Raw genomic sequence first — 25,581 nt, 5'->3', positions numbered from 1 at the left:
AAATGTATTTTCATTGGATATAGTGAGGAATCCAAATCTTACAGGTTGTATAACCCATCCACCAAAAAGTTTATTGTGAGTAGAGATGTTCAGTTCATTGAGGAGGAAACTTGGGATGGAAGCATAGAGAAAACAGTGAATGTTAAAAACCCCTTGCCACATGATGAAGATGATAAGGAGATGGCTGAAATACATCCCCAAACAACAGCACCAACACAAGGACATCAAGGGACACTCTTGAGGAGAAATGAAAGTGCTTCTCCAAGCACATCACAAGGAGGAAATTCAAGTGCTTCTTTAAGCACTTGCACACCAAATGAAAGAGGTAAGAAGTTCAGAAATTTAAGTGACATTTATGAACAAGAGACAACAAATGAAGGTATGAACTCTTTGTTTGCTTTATATTGTCATTTTGATGACCCTGTTCATTTCAAAGAAGCAATTAAGGATAGGAAATGGATAGAAGCTATGAATGGGAGAAAGGAATTGAAGTCCCTTGAAGTTCTGTTTAAAGAGTATGGAGTTCGATACATAACTCTTGCCAAGATGACCGAGATAAGCTTCACTGCCAACACCCTTGTCAATATGACAGAGGAAGAGATTGAAGATTTGATGAAGACCCTGGTAGAACTCTATCATATGGATCTTCTTATAGGGGAGAGATATGGAATTAAATCTGCCATAAGATCAGAGAAGAAAAGGTTGCAGGATAGCTTGAAGATGCAAATGTTGGAAATCTTGTCTGAGGCAGAGAGAAAGAGGATATTACATGATGATCAGAATACTTTTGCAGCTGCTGTGGCATCTGAAGGAACATCTAAGGAACTGAGAGCAAATGACCCACAGATTTTCCCAGAAAGTACTAGTGAAAATCATGTCCAAATGGATATAGCCAGGTGAAAAGACAGTACTCTTATTCTCCAGAACAGTAACCAGGCACAGTTTTGTAGCTCGCGATTGATTGGAGTGCCTGAGCACAGCAGTGAGAGCGATGAAAGGAAAGCTGATATGAATAGACAGAAAAGTTTTGAGTTTTTGACGAAATGTTTGGGTATGACTGATAACCCAGTAGTTGAAATTAAAGGGCAGTGTTGAAATACTAATTTCACCTGCAGCATTTAATTCAAGAAAACCGTCAGTGTTTATCGCACCGCTTTTTGTGATACGGTGGTATTTTCCGGAGGGGCAGTGATAACACCCATCAGCAGACACGTGGACAGCAGTTTTTCCAAAGCAGTTTTTTCCCGGAGCGTAAACTTTAGCAGAAATGTCCGTGCGATATTGACTGTGAGCCGTTCGATCAAATCAACGATTGTGTACAGGCCCGCAACATGAAGTCATTTAGGATTTAACGTGAAGTGAAAGTTTTCATTTTGACCGCCAGTTTTAACAGTAAAGTAATTAATGTATTTACTCCGGTTGGTAAACGTAGGTAAAACCTTTAATTTTAATGTTTTTTATTTTACTACAGTATGGCTCGAGTAATATGCAATATCATATGTTGTTTTTGTTTTTTGTTGCAATGAAATGCAAGGGAAGCACGCACTAGTGCGCATGTGAAATATACACAGCAGTGTAAATGTAAATAGTTGTTTGTTCAATATGAAATGTAATATGCGCAGTAGCGCGAATGTAGTGGCATTTTTGAGAGAACGAATATGAAGTGAAAAACGCAACAAGGTATATATAATTTTTACACAGTAGTGTGTTGATTTTTTTTTTCAACAGAGACAGAGATTTTTTTTTAATGGAATATGCAACAGCGTGAATGAGATTTTTACACACAGCAAAGGCAGTGTAATTTTTAGGAGAGACAGTAATTTTTCTTTTGGAACTGGAACTGAAGTGTCCTATGTAATCCCTGTGTTAAGAGGAAGATCTTCTTGTTGTAACATCAGTTGTTTTATTAATGAATACAAATTTTGTTTTGTGTGTGTGAAAAACTCTGTTCTTCTCATATTTTAGCTTCCCTGTGTTAAGAACCTGTGTTAAAACAGAGCATTTTTCCTCTGTTTAGTTTTGTTTGGAATTATCAGAAATTCCCATCAAGTTATATTTTGTCAATGTAGAATAACGAGTATTTAACTCCTGACGAATCAAATTGCAGGTAGGAGAAGGTGGTGTGCAGATGTCCGGAGGGCAAAAATAGAGAATAGCCATTGCTAGAGCATTGCTGAAAAGCCCTTCAATTTTACTTTTAGACGAGGCCACCAGTGCTCTAGATGCAGACTCAGAGAATATCGTTCAAGATGCACTTGGTAAAGCCTCTATTGGACGCACTACGGTGATTGTGGCTCATCGTCTCTGCACTGTTAAAGGCACTCAGAAAATTGCAGTGATGCAAAATGGTGAAGTCATCGAATTCAGTGCATAACATGAGATTATTAAGAAACCAAATGGGTCATATATAACTTTAGTGCAACTACAGCAGAGGGTCACATCACATGATACTATTGCTCTTAAAGATGTAGCAGATACTTTAATGACATCCAGAATAATTAGCGAAAGCTTAGAAAATAGATCACCGACTTCAAATCAATTTCATAGTTGCATATCCAGCCTCCAACCAGAACAACTACTCACTGATACAGAGTTTAGATCTAGAACATCATCTTCCTTTTTGAGTTTGATTGCAATGAATCTTCTGGAATGGAAGAATTCCTCATGGGCTGTGTAGGTGCGTTTGGATATGCTGCAACGCAAATAACGTATCCCCTCACTGTGGCAAGCATGATTTTTGTGCTCTTTCTCAAAGACCGAGACGAGATCAGATCTAAAGTAAGAATTTATTGCATTCTTTTTGCAGCCTTTGCAGTGCTTGTTTTCACAGTGAATTTGGTTCAACATTATAACTTCGCAGTGGTAGGCAAACTTCTAGCAACAAGGGTCCACCAAAGAATGCTTTCAAAAATTCTTACATTTGAAGTTGGCTAGTTTGATATTGACCAACATTCCAGTGGAATTGTTTGCTCAAAGCTGACCAAGGAAGTTAATCTGGCAAGTATTCACTTATTCATGTATTTCTTGATATATTCTTTTTTGTTGATTGTTAGGTGTGATAGTCAGCTTGAGTCTAGTTCATTTCGTTGAGTTTAGTTTAGTTTACTTTAGTAATTTATTACTACTGGTCTGTAGGAAGTTCGCTTCACTTCTATTTTCAAGTTCATTTTCAGTCTTCTTTCTCGGCCTCTCAATCCTTGTCATGGTATCAAAGCTTTGAGGTTGAGTAAGACTCAAGCATTGAAAATTTGAGATGGCAAGGTTGAAGTTAGTATATTGTAGAGTCAGTTTAATTTCAGTTCAGTTAATTAAATTCTAATCCAATTTATTTGAGTGATTAGTGTTGGGAATTTCTAGTAATTCCAAACAAAATAACTGAACAGAGAGTAATACTCTGTTTTGCCACAGGATCAAAAACTGAACAAACAATGCTTTGTTTTAGCACAGCAGAAATAAAAATCGTTTGCTGAATGCAATGTTTCAGCAACAGAGTTTTGTCAACTGAGTTTCAGCAACGGTGTTTCAGCAACGCTGGAACTGGTGTTTCAGCAACACTCTATTTTTAACACCAAGAAACTATTTTCTGAATACGGTGTTTCAACAACGCTCAACAACAAAAAAAACTTGTATTAATTAACAAGACTGCTGTTACAAAATTCTTCCTCTCACGGAGGGATTACAGTAGGAAAGCTTCAGATGTTGTTCCAAAGATTTCACTCTGTCTATGCTGAAAATTAACACTGTTGTGTCTGCACTTCTGTGCATTATAAACAAAAGCAAAATACTCTGTCTCCGTTTTGAAATTTTACACTGCTGTGTGTAAAAATTTCTTCATTCGCGCTACTCTTCACAATGGCGCTCAGGTTGCAATATCTCTGCACTACTGTGCATTAAAAAATTTGTCTTTCAACAAAACATTACATTCACTTAGCACATACGTGCTACTGCGTATTGCCTTTTGTTTTCTCAACAAAACAACCACACAAAAAAACTTCATGTTACTGCGTGCTTCCCGTTGCATATGCAATTCTACGCTGCTACGTATTCTTTGTATTACATCCACACTGCTGTGTGTATTACATTCAACCTGCTGGAAGAATTCTCCTTACATTCGCTGCGGCGAGTTTCTCTTTGCATTACATTCACAAAAACTAGACATTCACGCTCTGCTGCATTTTGCCCTCTTTTTCATTCACGCTCAGCTGTGCTTCACTTACATTTCTCAACGGACAACAACAAACATTATATTCACACTGCTGCATGGTCCCTTTCATTTTCTTCAACAAACAGAAACATTACATTTCAATCTCTGCACTGTTGTGCATAAAAGTTTCATTCATATGAGCTTGCGTTGCTACACATTACGTTTCAACACAACAGAAAACTACATACATATTACTTTGAAAAAAATTTACTCTCGTGAATTAAAGCTTCACCTACATTTACTGACCCCAGTACATTTCACTTAATTTCTTTAATTACTTCAGCATGGCGGTAAATTGATTCAGTCAGCATTGCATACGGTTTTGTCAGTCATATGGAAGTCAAACAAAAATTCCATTTCACTTCATGCAATGTGGTGTAGACCTGTACAACAACTTTGGTTTCAATCGGATGGTTGTGAAACCATATTGTGCGGACCTTCTTGCCAATCTTTATGCTCCGAGGAAAACTGCTCTGACAAAACCTCTCAGCCACATGTCAATCGATGATCGTAATCGCTGCCATTTGAGAAATACCACCGTCTCTTGAAAAGCGGTGCGGGGAAGTCTGGCTGGTTTTTTGGAAACAGTACACAGCAGGGGAAATTAACATTTCAACACTCCCCTTTAATTTTCACTGTTGGGTTATCAGTCGTACCCAGACATTTCCTCAAAAATTCAAAGAATGACTGTTAATATAGTTCAGCAAGGATTTCATAAGAACCCGTTCACTAATAGCTTCAGCGATAATGATCAAGAATTACAGGCTCCCCTTAACTGTATGCATCATCTCCTCTTGGCAGAGTCTTTTCAAAAAAAACTTAGATTGGTTGGAGAGCTCAAGGGACTTTCGGACTGTATTTCCTTCCTTCTCCATACTTGTGTAACTTTCTTCTTTTGCATGGTTCTATCTTGTGTAAGAGCCCATGTTAAGTTACAATCACGTGCCATATGACCAATGTTATGACACTTGAAGCATTCTACATTGTTCATGAATAAGATTTCATGATTTCTTCTTGTAAAATTGTTTCTTGGAGGTTGTCGGAGACTATAACATCTATCTCTATTAGATACTTTACAGTGTTTTGCCATATGACCAAAGTTTGAACAAGAATAACAATAACCAAAAAATGAACTTTGGTACCTGGGAGATGGAGGTATCCTTGATGTACTTCTGAAGCCTTTCTGCCTTGAGATCTTTTGATGATAACCATTGCCTCTTGCCTCTTTGACATCATCTACATTTCTTTTTGGAGCTGGTTTTCTACTTGGAGCAAGATTTCTTCTTAGAATAGCATTTCTTCTATTGTAGCCTTGATTTTTGTCCTTGCCTTTGCTGGAACTAGGAGCATCACAATTTCTTTCTGGCTTCTTCACATCTCTTTTGCTCAAAGCATTTTCATTCTTGTTTGAGGGTTCACCTGCATACCCGAGTCCTGATTTATCATATGGACATCTGTGATAACTGAGCATGTCATCCAAGGCTTGAGAGCTCTTCATGATTTTGTTCATCCCTTCAACCTTTTTTCTAAGGAGGACAGTCTCTTCTTGCAATCTTTCACACTCATTATTCTTCTTTGCAACTTGTTCCTCAGTTTCTTCCTTGTTGCGAGTAGCTTCAGCTGCTACTATTTTAAGGGAGATGATATCTAACTTCATTTTGAAGATTTCTTCATTCTTTGCTTGACTGCTCTCCATTTTCTTCTCAGCTTCTTGTGCCTGTTTCTTGGCTTCTTGTAATTGAGACCTAAGGGAGGAAACATCTACCTTGTACTGACCAATCTCTTCTTCAAGTTTGTTCATGCTCTTGTGCCTTTGTTCAAGTTGACTTGACAAGGTATTTTCTTGCTTCTTTGTTTTATTCAATTGATTTGTCATGGATATGACTTCTTCATGATGCTTCCTTTTGCTTTGATGAAGTTCCTTCTTAAGGTTTGCAAGCTCTTCATCTCTTTCTTGTACTTGAAGCTTGATGAGGTCAACTTTCTTCCTTGTTGATCTTGGTTACCAACTAGAGCTATCTTCTTAAGTGCCTCATTTTCCTCTTTCAAATTGTTAATCTCTTCCATGGCAGTCATAAGTTGACCGAGGAGTTCTTCTACAAAGTCCTTTTCATTCTTTTCATCTTCTAGGTCTACTTCAGCCTTGATGTCATCATTCTCATTTTCAGCTTCTATGATGTGATCAGGATCTCCTTCTTGATTGATGGTCATGGTCAGTGCTCCTTTTGAGTGAAGGTCATGAAGTTTGTCCCATATATCCTTTGTTGATGAATGTTTTCCTAGATTCTTCTTTATAGAATCAGGTAGCCCCTTCAAGATTGCCTTTGCTACTTTTGCATTGTACTCCTTGGATTCTCTATCCATCCTGCTATCATCAATCACTGATTCCCAAATTTCAATCCCTTGAGACTGTAAGAAAGTCCTCATTCTTGCTTCCCATATATTAAAGTTCCCATTGAGCCTTGGAGCCTCATCAAATTGATTGTCTTCTATTTTAGTAGTAGAGGGAGACACATCCTTAGGAGGATTGGAGACTTTCTTCCTTGACCTCGCCATTTGTGTTCTAAATGTCGACCTTCAAGCTGTTAAGCTTTGAATGAAGGAACCGGGCTCCAGCCATTCTTGCACTCTTAACTGTGCTTCAAAATACTTGACTGTGTATTTAAAATAACTCACTGTCTTCAACAGTAACACAAAAACTGACTTGAGAAATACCTTGGATTCTTTCTTGACTGAGTCTTCACTCTGCTGTAGAAGCTCCTACAGCAAGAATCCTTTCTTCAACTTCTTTGACACCTTCAAAGAGCCTAGACAAGCTCTAATACCATGTTGGGAATTTTTGGTAATTCCAAACAAAATAATTGAACAGAGAGTAATACTCTGTTTTGCCACAGGACCAAAAACTGAACAGAACAATGCTTTGTTTTAACACAGCGGAAATAAAAATTGTTTGCTGAATGCAATGTTTCAGCAACAAAGTTTCGTAAACTGAGTTTTAGCAACGGCGTTTCAGCAACGCTGAAATTGGTGTTTCAACAACACTCTGTTTTTGACATCGAGAAACTATTTTTTGAATACGGTGTTTCAGCAACACTCAACAAAAAAAAAAACTTGTATTAATTAACAAGTCTGCTGTTACAAAATTCTTCCTCTCACGGAGGGATTACAGTAGGAACACTTCAGATGCTGTTCCAAAGATTTCACTCTGTCTATGCTGAAAATTAACACTATTGTGTCTGCACTTCTGTGCATTATAAAAAAAAAGCAAAATACTCTGTCTCTGTTTTGAAATTTTACACTGCTGTGTGTAAAAATCTCTTCATTCGTGCTGCTCTTCACAATGGTGCTCAGGCTGTGATATCTCTGCACTGCTGTGCATTACAAACTCTTCCTTTCAACAAAACATTACATTCGCTTAGCACATACGGGCTGCTGCGTATTGCCTTTTGTTTTCTCAACAAAACAACCACACAAAAAAAGCTTCATGCTGCTGCGTGCTTCCCCTTGCATATGCAATTCTACGCTGCTACGTATTCTTTGTATTACATCCACACTGCTGTGTGTATTACATTCAACCTGCTGGAAGAATTCTCTTTACGTTCGCTGCAGCGATTTTCTCTTTGCATTACATTCATAAAAACTGGACATTCACGCTCTGCTGCATTTTGCCCTCTTTTTCATTCGCGCTCAGGTGTGCTTCACTTACATTTCTCAACGGACAACAACAAACATTACATTCACGCTGCTACGTGCTCCCTGTCGTTTTCTTCAACAAATAGAAACATTACATTTCAATCTCTACACTACTGTGCATAAAAGTTTCATTCATATGAGCTTGCATTGCTACGCATTACGTTTCAACACAACAGAAAACTACATACATATTACTTTGAAAAAAAATTTACTACCGTGAATTAAAGCTTCACCTACATTTACTGACACCAGTACATTTCACTTAATTTCTTTAATTAATTCAGCATGGCGGTAAATTGACTCAGTCAGCCTTACATACAGTATTATCAGTCATACAGAAGTCAAACAAAAATTCCATTTCACTTCACGCAATGTGGTGTAGACCTGTACAACAACTTTGGTTTCAATCGGACGGTTGTGAAACCATATCGCGTGGACCTTCTTGCCGATCTTTATGCTCCAGGGAAAACTGCTCTGACAAAACCTCTCAGCCACGTGTCAGTCGATGATCGTAATCGCTGCCATTTGATAAATACCATCGTCTCTTGAAAAGTGGTGCGGGGAAGTCTGGCTGGTTTTCTGGAAATAGTAGGCAGCAGGGGAAATTAACATTTCAACAATTAATCATTTATTAAATCTGTGATCTATTTAACTATTACTAATTAATCTGAAGAAAAGCTTGTTCCACCTCTATTTTATATTTCAGAGTTCATTCTCAGTCCTCTTTCTCAACGTCTCAATCCTTGTCATTATTTCTGTCAAATCCATTTTCAAATGCTTAACTCTGTCAACTTGCTGTGCAGATAAGAGCCTTAGTCGGCGATCGTGTTTCGCTTCTAGTGGAGTGTGTCTCTGGACTTATTTTAACTGTAACCCTAGGAATATTTGTAGCGTGGCAACTTGCTATTGTGTTGATAGTTGTGTAGCCCCTGATGGTGTTTTGTTTCTACACTCGAAAAGTCGTCCTTAAGAACGTTTCGGCTAAGTCTATTAAAGCGCAGGATGAGGGTATCCAGGCGACATTTGAATGCGTTACGCATCACAAAACCATAGCCATTTTTTCCTGTCAACAGAAAATCATAGATATGTTTAACTCTGGACAAGCAGCTCCACGTAGGGAGATCAATAAACAATCATGGTGCGCAGGTTTGGCTCTTGGAACTTCCAAGCTCATCGAAATATGCTACTGGTCGCTTGTGTTTTGGTACGGAGGAATTCTGATAGGGCACAGATGTTGGGAATTTCTGATAATTTCGAACAAAACAGAGGAAGCAAAGTTCCTCAACTCAACACAAAAAAATGAGAGAAATCTGGACAAAGAAGATATGGAGAAAAGCTCTGTTTTTTATTAACCATAAAAATGACAATAAAAATTACAAACTTCTTCAGAACTACAGTTCTGGAATAACTAAAAACTCCATACTCTGTTTTGTAACACAGATTTGTGTTTCAGCATCTAGCAGACAGTTGCTGAAACACCACACAGTGTGTTGCTGAAACACATAGACAGTTGCTGAAACAGCCTGTAGAATGCATTGCTGCTCCAAAACACAGTGACTCTGTTTTCTTGTTGTTTTCTCTGCTTTGCCTTCTTCTCTGTCTTTTTCTATTTCTCAAACTCTCTAACATCCTTCTAACATCAAAAAAGAACTGTTGTTCATTACATTTATATGTTAAAAACATATTTGACTTTAAACAATAAGATAATAAAAATATCTTCTAAAGCTTATCTACGTATTGAATGCAGCAAGCGGTGATGCCTTTTGAAGAAATAAAATCGGCTTTTGCAGGGGAATTTAATTCTGAAAATTTAATGCACAGTAATGTGCAAAATATCAAGCACGACTTTGAGGCATCCAACAGTCTAGAATATCTACAGCAAATCGGATTTCTGTCCAGCTGTTTATGTTGTAGTTGGAATTAAATTCCAACACTCCCCCTTAATTTTAACTGTTGGGTTTTTCTGCATACCCAAGCATTTCCTGAAATGATCAAAACTTTTCTTTCCCAATTGTTTTGTCAAGATGTCAGCTAACTGATCCTCTGTTCTGCAGTGCTGCAAAACAATCTCACCATTGTTAACCAATTCACGTATGAAGTGAAATTTGGTGTCTATGTGCTTTGTCCTTTTATGAAAAACAGAGTTTTTAGACAATGTTATTGCTGAGCCATTGTCGCAGTAAATGGTTGTGCCCTTTTCTTGTTCATGACACAAATCTCTGAGAACTCTTCTCAGCCACACTGCTTGGCATGTTGCTACTGTTGCTGCCACATACTCTGCCTCTGCTGTTGACAAAGACACAACTGGTTGCTTCTTGGAAGCCCATGAGATGGCTCCCGATCTCATATGAAACACATATCTCGATTTGCTTTTCCTATCATCAACACTTCCAGCCCAATCACTGTTAGTGTAACCTGTCAACATGAAACTTTCAGAAGAGGAGTATAAAATACCAAACCCCTTCGTTCCATTCACATACCTTAGAATCCTCTTGGCTGCCTGCCAATGAGTCTCTTTTGGTCTTTCCATAAATCTGGAGATTAAACTCACAGCATGCATAATGTCCGACCTAGTTGCAGTCAAATACACAAGGCTGCCAACTATGCTCTTGTACAATTTTGGATCAAAATCCTTGCTGCTGTCTTCTTTGGTCAATTTCAACCCCATTACAGTTGGAGTCACAGCTGCCTTGCTGTTCTGCATGTTAAATCTCTTCAACACTGCTTCTACATATTTAATTTGAGAAATGAAAACACCATTTTCACTTTGGTCTACTTCAATTTGAAGAAAATATCTTAAGAAGCCCAAGTTAGTCATTTCAGATTCACTTTTCATGACTGCTTTAAAATCAGAAATGAGAGAAGCATCATTGCTAGTAAAAATCAAATCATCTACATATAAAACAACAATAAGAATCTTAGCGTCATTCTCCTTTATGTAGAGTGTGGGTTCACCATCACACTTATCAAACCCATTCTCAATCAGATAAGCATCTATTCTGCTGTACCATGCTCTTGGAGCTTGCTTCAGCCCATAAAGAGACTTCTTCAGTTTGCAGACTTTATGCTCTTGGCCTTCAACTTCATAGCCTGGAGGTTGTTCAACATAAACCTCTTCTTTTAACACTCCATTCAGGAATTCAAATTTAACATCCATCTGATAAATCTTCCATTTGTGTTGTGCCACAATAGACAACACTGTTCTGACTGTTTCCATCTTTGCTACTGGTGCAAAGGTTTCATCATAGTCTTTGCCTTGTTGCTGCTTGTAGCCTTTCACAACAAGTCTTGCTTTGTGCCTGTCAATCTTGCCTTCAGCATTGCTTTTGGTCTTATAGACCCACTTAACTCCAATGGCATCTTTGCCTTCACGGAGGTCCACTAACTCCCATGTTTTACTCTTCTCAATTACACCAATTTCTTCGTTCATTGCTTCAATCCATTTATCTTCATTTACAGCATCTTCAAAATGAACTGGGTCATCAACATGACAATACAAAGTGAATAATGAATCCAGACCGGTATTGTTACTTACCTCTCCTTGTTCATAAATCTCATTCAGATTTCTGAATCTTGGTCTTCTTGGTGTGCTTGGAGTTCCATCTGAACTTGAGGGTATTTTTGATCCCTATGGTGTGCTTGGACAAGCACTTCCTTGACTTCTCAAGGCTGTTCGAATTCCAGCTTGTGGTGTGGTTTGTTGTAATTTCTGTGGTGGAGGAGGAGCCACCAAGGAAGGATTATTTGTTGTTGTCCCTTCCTCTTTTTCTTCGTGAGACACAATTGTCTTCACATTCACTGTCTTCTCTAAGCTTCCATCCCAAGCTTCATCTTCAATGAACTGCACATCTATGCTTACTATCAATTTCTTGGTGGATGGATTATAGAGTTTGTATGCTTTTGACTCATCACAATAGCCAATAAAGACACACTTCTCCCCCTTACTGTCAAGCTTCTTCCTTAGCTGATCCGGTACATGTGCATATGCTACACAACCGAATATTCTCATGTGAGTGACAGTTTGCTTTTGACCACTCTATGCTTCTTCTGGTATTTTGTTCATGACAGCTTTAGTTGGGCATCTATTCAAGATGTAAACTGTGCAAGTGACAGCTTCTGCCCAATACTCATGCGGCAAGTGTTTTTCCTTCAGCATACTTCTGACCATGTCAAGAATGGTCCTATTCTTCCTTTCGGCAACACCGTTTTGCTAAGGTGTATACCTTGCGGTGAACTGCTTTTATATTCCATTCTCTCTGCAAAAACACAGAAAGTCTTTGGAGATGTACTCTCCTCCTCTATCTGTTTTGAGAACTTTGATATAATGCCCACACTACTTCTCAACAAGAGTTTTGAAGTGGCAGAATTTCTCAAACACTTTACTCTTTTGTTTCAGCATATACACCCATGTCTTTCTGGTGTAATCATCAATGAAAGTTAAAACATATTTATTTCCGGCAAATGATGGTATTTTCATCGGTCCACACACATCAGAGTGAAAAATTTCCAAGGGCGCTTTTGCCCTTATACTCTTTCCTGCTGGAAAGCCTTTTTTGTGTTGCTTGCCCAAGATGCAGCCTTCACAAAGGATGTCCGGTTTCTCGATCAATGGCAATCCTTTTACCATTCCCTTTCTGTGCAACAGATTCAAGCCTCCAAAATTGAGATGTCCAAATCTCAAGTGCCACAACCAATTCTCATCTTTTACTTGTTCCTGAAAGGCTTCTTGTGTTACAGCTGCAATAGTTCTTCCTTCCTTCAAATCTGCCCTGAGTTTGAGAGGAAACATTCTATTGTTGGTCATCTGCACCTGTGCAATGATCTTCTTACTTGGAGGTATGTCTCTGATTGTACACATATCATCTTTTAAGAACACATTGTAACCTTTGTTAATGAGCTGTCCAATGCTCAAAAGATTACATTTCAGACCAGGTACATAGTATACCTTTGGCACAATCATCTGTTCTTCGTTTCTTGCTTGGATACTGACTCTGCCCTTACCCCTGACAGATATCTTACTATCAGTTCCTGTTGTTACCTCAGATTTCACATTTTCATCCAGATTGGCAAACATTGCAATATTTCCAGTCATGTGATTACTACAATCTGAGTCTAAGAACCAAAAATCTTCTTGTTTGTCTTATGCAATGTTACATGTTAACAGCACAATCTTCGGATTCTTATCTTCTTCATTTGCAAAATTAGCATTTTGCCTACTATTCATGTCATTTTGTTTTTTCCTACATTCATTGGCGTAGTGCCCATATTTCTTACAATAATAACATTGGACTTGGGATTTGTCATACCTTTGTCCATGAGCTTGTTGTTTGCTTGAACCTTCATCTTGGTTCTGATTGCAGCTCCTTCCGCTTGTGCTTGCAGGATTATTTCTGCTTTTGTTTTGGCTTCTTCCACGACCTCTGTTATTTGCTCTACCTCGACCTTTTCCTTGGCCAAAAGACATCTTAGTCTTGAATTCTTGCTCAAAAGAGGAATTTGTTCCTCTACTCAGTCTGTGTTCATGAGACATAAGAGAAGCACTCAGTTCATCTACTGTGAATTGTGAGAGATCCTTTGTTTCTTCTATTGCTACCACAATAGCTTCAAACCTTGAGGGTAAACTTCTCAAGATCTTCTCTACAATCCTTCTTTCTTCAAGAATCTCACCATGAGATCTTATCTGGGTTATCAATCTAATAACCTGAGTGAAGAATGAATCTACTGTATCATATTCTTTCATGCTGAGTGTTTCAAAGTCTCTCCTCAACATCTGCAACTTTGCAGTCTTCACCTTCTCCATGCCTTGATAGGCAGTTTTGAGAATATCCCATGCCTCCTTGGATTTTGTTGCTGCTGCAATCCGTGGAAAAACACTTTCATGTACTAATTGGAAGAGAAAAAAGAGGGCTTTGGCATCCTTCTTCCTGTCGCTCTTCAACTGGTCTCTTTCTACTACTGTCAAAGCAGCCAATGCTGTTGCATCTGCAGGTTCAGCATAGCCAGTTTCAACCAGCTCCCATATTCCTTGAGAAGCAAACAATGCTTTCATTGTTATGGACCAATAACTGTGATTTTTCCCATTAAACTGTGGCAGTTGGGAATTTGTCAAACCAGTTCCAGCATCTGCCATCTTAACCTGTATAAGTAAAGAAGAGATACTGACTGTATAATTAAAAACAAGCAAAAAACTTTCTCTGCTGGAGAAAATCTGCTCAATAAGCTTCTTACAGCTCCTACAGTGAAAAAACAAACTCTGTTTTTGACTCATTGAGTGCCTAGACCAGCTCTGATACCATGTTGGGAATTTCTGATAATTTCGAACAAAACAGAGGAAGCAAAGTTCCTCAACTCAACACAAAGAAATGAGAGAAATCTGGACAAGGAAGATATGGAGAAATGCTCTATTTTTATTAACCATAAAAATGACAATAAAAATTACAAACTTCTTCAGAACTACAGTTCTGGAATAACCAAAAACTCCATACTCTATTTTTTAACACAGATTCGTGTTTCAGCATCTAGCAGACAGTTGCTAAAACACCACACAGTATGTTGCTGAAACACACAGATAGTTGCTGAAACAACCTGTAGAATGCATCGCTGCTCCAAAACACAGTGACTCTGTTTTCTTGTTGTTTTCTCTGCTCTGCCTTCTTCTCTGTCTTTTTCTATTTCTCAAACTCTCTAACATTCTTCTAACATCAAAAAAGAACTGTTGTTCATTGCATTTATATGTTAAAAACATATTTGACTTTAAACAATAAGATAATAAAAATATCTTCTAAAACTTATCTGCGTATTGAATGCAGCAAGCGGTGATGCCTTTTGAAGAAATGAAGTTGGCTATTGCATGGAATTTAATTCTGAAAATTTAATGCACAGTGGTGGGAAAAATATCAAGCACGACTTTGAGGCATCCAACAGTCTCGAATATCTACAGCAAATCGGATTTTGCTATTTATGTTGCAGTTGGAATTAAATTCCAACAACGGAATCATCAGTTTCCATGCATTTTTATTGAACCATTTTATTTTTGCAAGAATGGGTCGAATGATAGCGGACGCTGGAAGTATGACATCAGATCTGGCCAAGGGATCTGATGCTGTCACGTCTGTTTTTGAAATTTTGAACAGAAGTAGCCTTATAAACCCAGCCGACAATGACAAGATAAACCCAGAGAAAGTGGTAGGCACTTTAGAGCTGAATAGTCTGGACTTTGCTTATCCAGCTCGTCCAAATGCCATGATCTTGAGAAATTTCAGCCTTAAGATCAATGCGGGGAGCAGTTTTTCTCTAGTTGGAAAAAGTGGGTGTGGTAAGTCCACCATCATTGGATTAATAGAGAGGTTCTATGATCCACTGAAAGGGATGGTACTCATAGATGGCCAAGACATCAAAAAGTTCAATTTGCGGTGCATGAGGCAACACGTAGCTCTTGTAGGGCAAGAGCCAACCCTATTTGCTAGGAGCATCCGCAATAACATTGCGTATGGTAAAGAGAATGCAAGTGAGGCGGAGATAGTAGAGGCAGCCAAGGCTGCCAATGCCCATGAATTCATCTCGTAAGTGGACTGAAATAAATCATATTAACTAAATTAGACTGCAAGATTATCTATGCAACTTTTATGAATGAATTGTGTGCATTTTGAATATATATTTCAGGTGCTTGAAGGATGGATATGAAACATACGCGGGAAACATGGGAACGCAGATGTCTGGCGGGCAGAAACAGAGAATAGCCACAACAAGGGAAATTATAAAGAATCCAAGAATCTTGCTGTTGGAAGAGGCAACGAGTGCACTGGATGCTCACTCCGAGAATGCTGTTCAGGAGGCATTAGATAGAGTAACGGTTGGACGAACAACCGTCGTTGTAGCTCATCGGTTGACCTCAATTCGAAACTCTGATTGTAGAGCTGTTATTGAGGGAGGGAGGGTTGTTGAGCAGGGAAATCACTCCCATCTCTTGACCAAAGGCGAAGGTGGTATATATTTTTGACTTATAAAACTCCAGCAACAGCGTTACGCAATCAATATTTAAAGTTTGAGACGAAGTTGTAACTACAATAATTAAGACAATGGGTTCTATTTCAATGATTTGGATGGTAGGATGATATGCATGTATCATTACCTCAGGGCTGGGCAATTTGTGATGTTGAGCAACAACCAGTAACTTCCACGCCATTAACTATGGTTAATACAAACGTTTGGTCACCACTTCGTTTTCGTTTTAAATATTTAGGTAATAATATGTTAGATACTTGTGATTTGATGAATGAAATAGTCTCTTTTTCTGAGTGAACGGGTCCTATTTCACCAATGGGCAAGGAAGATAGATTGTTGTGGATGATCAAAAGATTGAATAATTGTCCATATGTAAAATTATTCCTTTTTATATAAAATCTTTTCATATCAGAAGGTAATCTATTCCTATAATTTGGCCGAGTATGATGCAAGCACCTAAAGGTCCTTAACAGTCGAGCCTGCTTACGCATCCTAACCGGTTGGTTCAGAGAGGGATAAAAGCGTGGGGAGTGGATCCAGTTGGTTCCGCGCCCTAATCTTATCAGCGCATCGATCAAGTCGGTTCAGAGAGAAAGAGCGAAGCCCTCTCCTTATCAGTCGAGCCCCTGCCGGTCCTAACCAGCGCATCATGGGAGTGGATCCAGTCGGTTCAGAGAAAAGCGCGGGGAGTGGATCCAGTTAGGCTGAGAGAGAGAAAGGGGAATGGATCCTGATCAGTGGACCCGTATCCGTCCTCCGTCTCATCTCCGTCCTCCGTATCCATCCTCTCCTCTCCCTCTCCCTTATGATCGAGTACCTAAAGGTCCTAATGGTCGAGCCCCCTAAAGGGACGAAGTCACTCACTATTCATATGGTGAGGGTTTTAACGCTCACTCATCATATGGGTGAGGGCCCTTACTTTTTCATAGGGGTCACTCACTATTCATATGGTGAGGGTCCTCTCCTCTCCCTCTCCTTAACAGTCGAGCCCCTCCGGTCCTTGATTGCTTATTGGGTACAACTCATTCATGGAACCCGTAAAGCTACCAGTCCAATGAATCTGATTTTAGACTCTTTCTTCCACAAATCGATCGTAGGTGGCTACACAATTTTTAGCATACCCCAGACTATATATTGGGTACAACTCATTCATGGAACCCGTAAAGCTACTAGTCCAATGAATCTGATTTTATAGTCTTTATTCCACAAATCGATCGTAGGTGGCTACACAATTTTTAGCATACCCCAGACTATATATTGGGTGTGACTTCCTGCTATACCTGTGGGTACAACTTGATTTCATCGTCAGACATAACTCATTCATGGAACCCGTAAAGAGACATAGAATCCAATTTTATGATGTTATGATTGTGACTACCCACTGTAGAGTTTAAAGCATGATGTTAGAATGTCAAGACACATTACAGCTTGACCCTTCCTAAATAGGTTGCCACAAAAAGACTCTCCATGATCTATGTGGTCCTAGGGGAGCTGACATGACACCCAACCACACGGCTGTCCAAATGAGTTAAACTGTACCGGTTTTCCATCAAGGTGTAGTATACAGATTTAGGTAAATGCTCAGTTAAAGGAAGACTCTAGAATGATGAAATTACATCGTTTTTGGCACTCTAAAATTTTATGTAGATAGATTATACCTTTTTAAAAAATATAATCTAATTTGGTCATTCTAGAGTCTTCCTTTAACCTTCGTAGTTTAGTTGGAGTTCGGTGCAGTCGTGGTGTGTAAATTTAATACAAGTGGGATTTTTCAACAAAGCGTCCCACAAGAAGAATAAGAGATTTTCTTCAACATTTAAAATTGATGTCTGACCTGCCCATACCCTGCCCTTGTCCGGATATTTAGGTTGTCTCGATCTTGAATACCCTAAAGGCTGCTAACTTTGATATATGTCAAAACCATGTCATATGAGTGATGCAATAGAAGTGATCGTATTTTAAATAAGATTGGGACCCTCGAATCTTTATATTATTAATACACACTAATAGCTACACTAATACTTACAAATCCCTAGTGTAAAGAAAACTGCTCGCCTCACAGTCCACTATGGTTGTTCCTTGTCAGTGTACCATGTCTATATACCAAACATTTTTGAGAGAACTGTCGAATGCTCATATGCTGTTATCTTTAAATCATAAGACGTGGATGTAATTGAAAATCTTACTATTTTAAAATGTCGCTCACACATGTTAATGTGTAAAATTGCTTCCTCGATGGGCCAGTGTCTTCCGATGTCATCTCGGACAGCATAGAACCCTGGATTTTAAAAATAAAATGTATAAACTGATTCCTTTAGGAATGGTAATTATGATAATTATCCATTCAAGGGAGGAAGGTTACACAGCTTAAATTTCCTGCAGCGACTGTTTTTTGGGCTCGTCTTTTAGTTTGTCAGGTTGTAGTGCCAAACAAAGGTAGTTTCATAATCAAGTAAGTTAGTTTCATGATCAAGTACTTGTTGAAGTACTAAATATGGTAGGTAGCGAATGGAATGGGTGACCCCATTATTAAATTTTTATACTCTTGATATGTAACATTACACGGGTAACAAAATAACTCTCAAATACAATTAATGATTAAATAAAAAATAAAATATTAAGTAATTAATTTACCATTTTTAATATTAGCAAATTTATTATTGTATATATAAATTTGAAAAGAAGTATAATTGAGAATAAGTTTCTTATATTTTTAAGATAAAAGAATGTACAATGTATTTAGCAATTATAAACAAGTTTTACATAATAGCTAGTACTTGTGGCTTGTTTTAGATAGAGCTAAATTAACATAAAAATATTGATTACATAGTAACTATTACTTGTGGCTTGGTTTAAATATACCTAAATTAAAATAAAGATATTGAATTTAAATTAATGTTAAAATTTAAAATTTAATCAACTTACATTTTACTCATTGATAAATTAAAATATTTTATTAATTATTTTTCTACATTCTAATGGTGAAGAATCCAATATTGCCTAAAATATTTTAGTAAAATAATTTCTATATATTAAATATACTTATTTAAAAATATTTGATATGAATTATTCAAGATATTTTAAAATTCTGAAGTATCAAATTCTGAAGTATCAAATTTTATTTAAAAAGAAAACATTTTAATATTTATTCTCGAATTGTCGTGGAGGTTCCATAAATACATATTTTAAATGATGCTGCGAAAAAGAAACACATTTTAAAAACTTGTCTTACATTCTCATATTTCTAGAAGTTCCATAATTACATAAAAACATATTTTAAAAGTGTTAAAATATATATTAACTGACAATTTTAATATTTCCCAAAATTCAATGGATTTCAGAGATTTCTGTGAAATTCTCGTAATTCGAGAAATGCATAATTATATGAAAAACACATTTTTAAGATGCCAGACTGCTTTCATTCACAATTTTAATATTCTCCTTTTATGGACATCTGTTCCCCATACCGCCGATTGGACCAAATGGATCTGTACTGGTAATAAGGTAAAGATAATAAAAACATAAAATACGAGTCGATGTTCGTAAGTCTTCAGAAGGAAAAAGAGACACTTAACAAATCAACTCCGAGGAAATGAATGTACTATCAATGTGAAGAGAAATACTAGATATCGATCGGTATGATATCGACAGATACCGAAAATAAGGTAGACGACAAGGTGCTTGATACAATCAAACATTGTCGAAAATGGGGTTGACAATATTTTCATATATCTTCCACTAACATTAAAGGGATCAAACATTATCGAAAATGGGGTTGACAATATTTTCATATATCTTCCACTAACATTAAAGGGATGCTTTACAACTCACTAATCTCCAAAGCAGGATTCTTATGAACATTTCACCAGTCTTATTACAGATATGAAGGAAAATTTTTAAACTCACAAATCTCCAAAGCAGGATTCTTATGAACATTTCACCAGTCTTATTACAGATATGAAGGAAAATTTTTAAACTCACAAATCTCCCAACCATGATTCTTATGAACCTTTCACCAATTTTATTATAGATATGAAGGAACATTTTTTTTTATCCCTTGAGACAAGTTTTCTCATTAAAACTTTGTCGATTTTTTTATAAAAGTATGTAATTATATAAAATTTTGAATAAATATTTTATTATTTTAATAATTAATGTTAAATTGTTGTCATAAATTATTATAATTATCTCATATATATATATATATATATATATATATATATATATATATATATTTTAAGACTGATCACTTTTATTATTTTATATGGATGTAAGGTTTGGGGTTGTCGTATATCTATAGAATCATGGAGGAAGATTGAGCTGATCCAAAAGCAATTTATAACCTACAACATCAAGATTAAAGGAAATACTCCCTACTTTATCTTCTCTATTCAAGCTAGCCTTTCTCATATTGAAAGCATCACTATGTTTTAGTATATGATGTATAAGAAGAAACTTTACAACATGGAAGTCAAGAGGTTCCCCAAAATTGCTTCGAACTCTAGCTAGATCCCCCACCTTTGGATCAAGCGAGGCTAACATAAGGATGCCTGGTCTTGGCTCAACCATTGGGAGATAAAGGATGAAATGATCTTGGATAATAAGGATAATATTAAAAGTACCATTACTTCCAAATTTAAGTATAAGTTGTGGGATGATAAGGAGATAGAGCTAAAATGGAAGCTAAGGTATTATAAGGAGGTGATCGAACCTAATCTTGATAACGAGAATTATCATTTTGTTTTGACTAGTGCTAAGAAGAAAATGAACATTACGAAGATAAGAACTACTTCTCATGAAATTTGAAGGGAAACTAAATGTTAGTCAATTCGCAAAATAACTTAGGACGAAAGAGACTCTCCGCCTTGTGATACTAAGATGGTTGAATAAGAAAAACAATTTAAAAGAAACACATTCTCTTGGATTGTCCAGCTCTTACTCACATCTGTTCTCATTTCCAAAACCTTTTCCAAACTACCAAGCTTCGCTTCTTGACTTGTTAAGCCAACAAAACTATAGCCATCTAGGAATGCTTCTCCCCTTCTTTTTGGACATATAAAAAAATATTAAAGAGTATCGACTAATATCTTACTTTCTTAAGGTAGACCATATTGGTCTTGGTGGTGGTGGTGGTCATCGTCAATTAATTTAAAAAGTGTAATCAATATATCTGCTATGGAAAATATCTCTATTATCACACATATAAGGATTTCATGTATCTACAATTTCATGTATGGTTAAGTCATAATTTTAAAAATGTATTAATTTTGAAAATATTTTGACATTAAGATTTAATGTAAGCATATGGAGAATACTACATGTAAATATAAATTATTATTATTATTATAAAAAATATAAAAACATATAATACATTTTGAATGTAAGTATGAATGTTTCAATACCCTATTTCTTGGAAAATGTAGTATTTTTAAAATAGTGATTACATTTAAACTAGTTATAATAAAAACAATATTGATCCTTTTCTATACGCAAACATCCATGGGGATTTGAACCCATGACTTATAACAAGGAGTGCCTTAACAATGATGATGATGATGATGATTAACATTCACCGAGACTAATGAGGTCTTTCACACTTTAAGAAAGAAAGAAATTAATTCAAACTTTTTAAAATTGTATTTTTATGATTGAAGAGAAGGGAGAGAAGAGTTACTAGATCACTATAGTTTCGTTCACTGAAAAAGTCAACAAGGTTGTTAGTGTGGTAGACGTTTTGGAGATGTGAACGGATGTGAGTAAGAACCGAGCAATCTAAGAGATTTTTTTTCATCTTCAACCATAAGAACCAAGCAATCCAAGAAAAAGTGTTTTTCATCTTCAACCATCTTAGTTTTGCACAGTTTACAGATTCTTTTATCCCACAATTTTTTAGGATAAACCAACTATGAGTTTCACTTTGAAACTCATAGGAGTTAGTTCTTATCTTTGCAATGCTCATTTTCTTCTTAGCACTAATCAAAATACCCATTTATTATCAATCAAAAGCTTTATAAACTATATTATTAACTAGAAGGATTTAATGTACAATATTTAACACTTTTAACATTTTCTAAATTTCTTAATTTATTTATTACCATTAAAAATATAAATTATAAATTAATATTAAATTTTCATATTTTAAAATGTGATTATGAATATATAAAAGTGAACATTTTTAAAAATATTAATATATATTAATTAATACCTTTAATATTTTGTGTTACATATAGTGTAAAAATTATTATAATTTAGTTGTTAAATTAGTAGCAAGGACAATCTCTAATGTAAATTGATTTATTATTATTTAAGAGAAAGCATGCCAAAGCATGTAGGAAAATAATTTGTTGGTTTTCAATAAAAAATGCTTTCTCTGAATTTTGGTTCATTAACTTATTTCTTTCTATTCAAAGAAAACAAACTCTTAACTAAATCTAAATAATTTTAAAATATTTTAAAAATATATATAAATATTAATATTAATATATTTTCAAATATTAATATACATTACCTTCTAATTTTAATATTTTCCCATTTTGGAGAAGTTTCATGTTTATTAAAAAAGGAAAGATGCTTTTTGTTAAAATTCCATATTTTGCAAAATAAATAAATCTTTTTGTTAAAATGATAAAAGACAAAATTTATATCTTTTTTGAGAAACATAAACACAAGAACATACAGAATATTTTCAAAATGTTAATATAATTAAGTCACAATTTTAATAGTTTACACATTCAAGACATTTTATAAATTTGTGTTCAACTGTCATATTTCGAGAAGGGCCCATCAGGACGTAAATCGTTGAATTCTCATATTCTAAGTGGAGCCACATTCTAAAACTGTTAGATATACGATAACTCATGATTTTTAATATTAATTAAAAAAGAGATTTTTATTGACGGTAATAATAACAAGGTTTACTGGTGTAGCTGCAGTCTCTGCCGATTGCAAGATGTGCAATTTCAAAAAAAAAATGCAATTTGAAAACAAAAATGCAATTTGAAAACATATTTTTTTGTTGCTTGAATGTAGCGATGAAATTGATAAACAAATAATTTGGTAAATTATTTGAAATGTTTTGTTGGTCGGAAGAAGAGATGAAATTGATAAATAAATAAGTTGATAAATCAATGTTCAAAACAGTTTTAAGTTGATTTTTTTAATTTGTATTTAAGATTTAAATTTCAATGTGCTTTATATATACGTTGCACACAGCTTAATGGTACGAAATTAACGTTTCAAAATAATAATAAGTACACTTTACCTTTACCTTGTATTAAATATTAAAAAATGTTTCAAAACAATAATAAATATGTTGTCATTTTCCATATTACGAAATATGAGTCATATATTATATGAGGCAGTGTCAGCAGAAAATCATAATTATGATTAACCTTACATTGGAAAATGTCTATGAACGTGGGTCCATATGTGAAGAAAAAGATAACCATGTGGTCGTTCTTTTGCATGTACCCAACAATTGTCTTCGCATGGCACTTACATGAAACAAACAATGTTCTCACATGGCACTTACATGAAACAAATAGTGTTGTCGAATGCCATTTCCATGAAATGGCAAGAATGAAGATAACAACATCCATTATTATTGACAATCTTTTTCTCTCTGCCTTTTGAATCTTTTTCTCTTGGCGTTTCGTCTCTATGTGCATTGGCCATTATTGACGATGCTTTATAGCTATGTGCCCTTCACCTCTATACGTGTCTGGTGTTCATCTTTCACCTCTCTACACCATTGAAGTTTGTGTTTAGGTTACAGTTAGCATTCTGTACCCAAGATTTTCATATTGTCCTAGTGTTTCAAATTTTGTTTCATTTTATTCAGTGTGATGAATACAATTATCATAAATGCCTCCAAGATTGACAGCTTGTAGCCTAGGCTTAAACATGTAAATTTCTTTAATATTTTCAAGGTTTTCATGTTCATTTTGGCTTGTTAATGCCTTATTTTTGTACCACTAGAATTTCCTAGTAAATAGTTTGAAAGGATTTGATGGTCAGATGGTAAATAGTTTGAAAGGATTTGTAAATAGTTTGAAAGGATTTGATGGTCAGATGGTAAATAGTTTGAAAGGATTTGATGGTCAGATGTCTCTAAAAACTTCTTCTCTTGCAGATTTTAAGGACATTAAGGTTTTGCTCTTGCATATTTTAAGGACATTGAGATTTAAGAACATTGAGCAGCATACAATGACTTTTAGTTTTAAAAACAATTTCAATACAAGTTGCCCTTCAATGGATCTTGGAAGAAAGATCTTGATATTTCTTCCAGCAACAACATTTCTGGACATGTACACCTTCCTTAGCTTAGTGTTCTTAGTTGAACACTAAAATCCTGGGCATGACTGATTCATTCTGCAAAAAAACCCATTTATAAACTTAATTATGTGTGATAGAATAAGAATGAAATTATCTCCAGCGGGTCCATGGTTCTGTCATCTATAATTTTCTTTTGAGAATGTTACCGTCAAGAAACTCAATTTGCTTTATTATGGATTATGGTTAAAGCTATGAGTGACAGAAGAAAAATCTGAAATTATGATAGTTTATAAATTATGTTCTTGACTTTATGGTTTGAAGATCTTACCTCTGCTTTGCTGGATCTTTCCTGCCCTGTGCGTTGCTAGATATGTTATGCTTTGTTGGATATGTCTTTCCTGAGTTGGTTGATCTACTCTAACTGATTGATAGACCGAACTGCCTTATTTTCCTGAGGTGAGTGACCTACGTTACCCACCAGACTTGACATCCGCCAAGGAAAGGGGTGTCGTTGCTTTATGAGAAAGCTTCATTCTCCCTTGCTTCTAGTGTTTGAACAAGGGGGTGCTTACATTAACACTTGAACTGAATATGCTATAGAATCTCTTCAAATTCCAACTTGGACTGCTACTAGTAGCTATTGAACTGGAAGAGAGGCTTCAGGCTTTGCTCGGTAAATTGAATCAATAGGTGATGCAACCACCTTAGTTACTTACTATGCTGCTAGTAATTATGCGCCATGCGAAGCTAGTTGTAGAGCGACGAATTGAAAAAGGAATCCCTAGGATGGATGACCCCCAGTGGTTTACTCTTGGGGTTCCCAAGCTATGTGGATCCGTAACTCTCGCAACTCTCGCCTTCACTTTGGAGTATAGTTTGCCATAAAAAGTGAGAGCTTATACTACCCAGCCCTCTCTTCTCCTTTCTTTTAAACAAGCCTTTAAGCGAGTTGAGCTACAGCAGGAGAAGGAAAAGGAGAGGCAATTTTGTGCCCAAACTCAAATGAAATCAGGCCTTTTTCTGGATTTGCGTTGATGATATAAGCCATAGTAGAATATTGGAGGTATTCAAATACAAGCAAGGTGTTGAGGCGACAAGCGAGGAAGGTTAAGGTGTTGAGCGGTAGGCGAGGCAAGTGTTGAGGCGGCATGGGACGGCTACAGCTGTAGGCATAAGTCAGTATATAAAAGAAAAAATAAAAACAATCACATTAAATGTTTCAAAGTAATGCTAACTTTCAAGTTAGCATTAGTTCAATTTCGTAAAGTTTAAACTCAAATTAATGTGGGTTCTCCTAAGTTTTAATAAAAATCACAAAAACCGTACATTAGGGTCGGTAATAAGAGGTCCAAACTAAAACTTTGCCTTAAATTTTGTTTCATAGAATCATTTTGTTAAAACTTAGG

General features: G+C 36.1%; 2 pseudogenes; both read left to right on the top strand.

Moving 5' to 3' along the window:
* Positions 1 to 468: 468 nt before the first annotated feature.
* Positions 469 to 2,374, top strand: LOC149194881 (floricaula/leafy-like protein FL1 pseudogene; annotated as a pseudogene).
* Positions 2,375 to 2,649: 275 nt separating this feature from the next.
* LOC149194880 (ABC transporter B family member 15-like) lies at positions 2,650 to 15,938 on the top strand (annotated as a pseudogene).
* Positions 15,939 to 25,581: the final 9,643 nt, after the last annotated feature.

The sequence above is a fragment of the Pinus tabuliformis genome, chromosome 2_2 (genome assembly GCF_031772625.1).
Source record: "Pinus tabuliformis cultivar Carrire ecotype Pingquan chromosome 2_2, CPIR1, whole genome shotgun sequence".
Classification (NCBI taxonomy): domain Eukaryota; kingdom Viridiplantae; phylum Streptophyta; class Pinopsida; order Pinales; family Pinaceae; genus Pinus; species Pinus tabuliformis.
Note: the sequence above shows the minus strand (reverse complement) of the source record. Positions and strands in the feature narration are given on the sequence as shown.